This window comes from Limulus polyphemus, unplaced genomic scaffold (assembly GCF_000517525.1).
Source record: "Limulus polyphemus unplaced genomic scaffold, Limulus_polyphemus-2.1.2 Scaffold77561, whole genome shotgun sequence".
Classification (NCBI taxonomy): Eukaryota; Metazoa; Arthropoda; class Merostomata; order Xiphosura; family Limulidae; genus Limulus; species Limulus polyphemus.
Genome location: NW_013743157.1, coordinates 1 through 3,832, shown reverse-complemented (window position 1 = coordinate 3,832; position 3,832 = coordinate 1). Strand labels below are relative to the sequence as shown.

The 3,832-nt window shown below is 33.7% G+C and overlaps 1 long non-coding RNA gene across 1 annotated transcript; it reads left to right on the top strand.

Moving 5' to 3' along the window:
• The first annotated feature begins 16 nt into the window (after nucleotides 1-16).
• LOC111084506 lies at nucleotides 17-3,803 on the top strand. Its single transcript, XR_002609597.1, has 3 exons — nucleotides 17-355; nucleotides 1,393-1,479; nucleotides 3,611-3,803. It is a non-coding gene; the product is annotated as an uncharacterized LOC111084506 (long non-coding RNA).
• The last annotated feature ends 29 nt before the right edge of the window (nucleotides 3,804-3,832 follow it).

The window sequence follows — 3,832 nt, the reverse complement described above, 5'->3', positions numbered from 1 at the left end:
GGTTTAGAATTTTTTAAAATTTATTCGTAATTAAGGGATCTATTTCTGTTTGCCAGGGGTAAAGTAAATCCGAGATATTAACGGATTTTGATCAGTTAAATTGAGGATAACTCTTCAGATATTAGTTAGAGATATATCTCCAGGCCTTTTAACGGAATTCTTACTATTACAGTAAAGATATTTCGGTTTGCAGGTAACCACAGCATTTCAAAACTGCTTTTCTGGAGACTCTCCAATAACCAGGACCAGCAGAAGTGATCACTTGGAGAGAATAGTATCCACGGTCTGCCTCAAATCGACTTTTGTCCCTCAGTGGCTGGAGGAACATCGGAAAGCCCCTCTGCCCCTGACAACAGTTAGTACTTACATTGATTCAGTTGTTTCACATTCTATAAATTATGATTTAAAAAAAAACTATAACATATTAAACGAATAGTTTCTTCTTAGGTTGTTTACAGAAATAATAAGTTTGTAAAAAAATATAATAACTTGTGTTATATAAATGTTTTTATTCCAGAAAAAGAAATCCCATAATTACAAATCCGGCATAACACACGACGTATCTTTCCAATTAACGTGAAAAATTTGCAGTATTGGTATATTCTTAGAAACAGCTATACATATAGACAAAAAAAAAAAGACCCTAACCCACACTTGATTAACAGTGTACCCATGTTAACACACAAAACGATACCCCTTTCTTCACGAAAATCCTGTTCACAGTTAACACCCAAACTAATAGTCTTATTATAGAAGGCTTATTGGTCAACTGAAAAAAGCCACTGTATACTAAAGCAAAGAACTGGTAATAGAAACCTGATTACGTGTCCAAAATGATAAATTATCCTCGTTAATACCGCCCCTATTTCCGGGAATTTTATCCCACCCATTATCCAGCTGAGTATAAAAATCTGGAGTACAGACGTTCTTCAGATACGCGCTATACTTATTAAACCATACCGATACGGTAACTATCCAATATCAAGGAAAACTTTCTGTCTGTCTGTGGACGCATCTCCTCCTAAATTAGTTGACCGATCGAGACCAAACTTGGCATGCTAACTTAGTAGTCCAAAAACATTCATATTAAACTTTCCCATATATTGACAACCATTTTAAATAATAATTTATAAATCATTTTTATATCACGAGGAGTTTCCTTTCTACCGTTTCGTTCACTTTTGTTAAGTTACGTAACAGCCATTAAAAATATTTGTAGGATGAAAGAAATAATGCATTTCTATAACATGACTTATCTTTTGACAGATTAGAGTATAGCCCTAATCCTATAATAATCGTCCAGTTTCTCTGTTTAAAAAAATGTACTGTTTAATAAGTTGCTTTAAAACCATTACTAGGTTATAAAAACAACGTATTTCTCTAAATCTTCAGGTGATTAGTTTGGCTGCTTTGGGGCGAATGGCGTGCGTTATAGGGGAAGTTCAGCGCCCTCTACCGACGTGGGAATTAGCTTTTTCGGTGAGATCTATTTTCTGTATTACCCACTAATTCTTTGTCATAACATACATATACACAATCAGGTTTTGGTTTCGTTCTACGCACATTTCACCCGAAAAAAAAAGTTTAAACATTGTTTTCAGCTAAATAAGTATTTGAATATTTTAAAATAAATCAACGCGGTAAAGAACGTTTACTTATATTTTGTAAGTAAAACAATGAAGAAGCGTGTAGAATTATGAGAAAAGCACTTAAATCATAAACGGTTTCCGACCTGTCTTCACACGTGTTTACCATACCAAACTTCTGTCTTCAATCGTCTCGCCCCCCAGTGGCACAGCGGTATGTCTGCGGACTTACAACGCTAGAAACCGGGTTTCGATACCCGTGGTGGGCAGAGCACAGATAGCCCTTGTGTAGCTTTGTGCATAATTTAAACAAACAAACAATCAATCGTCTCATCTACTCCCGCTGCTTAAGCACACATAAGATTCAGGTAGAGCCGTCCCTAATTTTGAGCTAGAGGGAAGACAGCCAGCAGCACCCACCGCCACATGGATTTTTTTTTTTTTTTTTGGAAAGAATGCTTACAAAATAATTCAGAAATATTATAAAAAAATACATCACTAAAACTACAAGGCCTGGTGTTTAAGGTGCTCGACTCGCAATCCGTAGGTCGTGGGTTCGAATCCCCGTCACCGAATGTGCTCGCTCTTTCAGCCGTGAGGGCGTTTTTATGTGACGGTCAATCCCACTATTCGTTGGTAAAAAAGAGTAGCCGAAGAGTTGGCGGTGAGTTGTGTTCACTATTTCCTATTATTCTATCACTGCTAAATTAGGGACGGCTAGCGCAGATAGCTCTCGTGTAGCTTTGCGCGAAAATCAAACCAAACAATAACACTACAACTTTTGTCGACTATAAACACACTTGACGTCATTACAACAATTACTTCAAATGTTTGTTTTCAATCTCAAATACAAAATTACGGACATGAAACCAGAAAACTGTGTAACATTAAATACAGCAACCTGTGTTATTAGTGTCACACTATGACACATAAAAAAATCATTCATATGACACACTAGTTACTTGGTGTGGAGAAAAAAAAAGACAAATGTAGAATTGGCTTTAAATATTTCCTGTTGTTAATGCTAAATACTCATGGAAATAATGAAAAAATGTACTACTGTTTGGTTTAAACACTATAAGCAAAGTACGGAAGTTTCTGCTTTTTTTTTCCATCTGTAATTTGTTTAGCATAAATTGTATTTTTGTAAGAATTATTTTTCAATGTTTCAGTTTAGTTTGTTTTTTTAGAGGGAGCTGCTAACATGATGAGTAATGTTTAGAAACGAGGATACATTATAAATACAAGAATCAGTGAAGCATTGAATAAGTTTTCGGTCCGTTGAGTGAAGTATTTAAATTTTATTCACATGCTACATAAACCGTATGTTCTAAATAAATAATTTATTTTTAAACTGCAGTATTTATCTAAAGAGACACAAAGCAGGAAAGATAATGTTTATAGAAGTCGTACCCCCTCTAGCAGGAAAGAAATATTAATCATTAATAAATAAGATAAACGTATATAAATTTATGAAATTACAGCATGTACTATATTTGATAATATTATCTGATAATTATTTCGTAATATTTTTATTTATTTCTACTAACTGTCAAAAATATATAAGGAAATCGTATATAAAATAGATAGTTTTTGAAACGAACATTAAACTGTTTAAAAAGAGTTATTTTGTCTTAGATATAAAAATGTAATTCCAATAAATATTTACCCCTACATAAGGTATTGGATATTGACAAAAATTAATGTTGACTTATTCAGATATCTATCGATTAGCTGTGAAACTGTGTAATTAATTCCATTTGTACGTTATTCGTAGTACCAATAGACAGTAAAGTTCTATTGAAAGTGAATACGTTATTTGTTAACTTAGGCCTACAACTGTGTGCGAGTGATAGTAGCCCGTAGTAACCGTTAACGAAGAAATAAACTAAGTTATTATCGTTACGTATACTGCACCCTGCATTATTCTTACCAAATAATTTAAAATAACAACAATAATTTTGCACACGACGCATGTTTGTACCATTTTTTGCCAAATTTAACTTTTATTTTTAATCATGCAGAAATGTTTTCCTCCTGAAGATGACGTAACAGAATCCGAGTCTCGGTAAGTGAGTAAAACGTTTGAAATAAGTTTAAGCAACAATGCTATAAAAACTGGCGCTGCCGGATATCCCTCTCTTGCTGTACAGAGATAAGTAGTGTGATATTTAACATAATTTGATCAATTTGTAACTTAGATGATAAATTAACGAGTGAATGGAAATTTGGGTTTATATCATGTT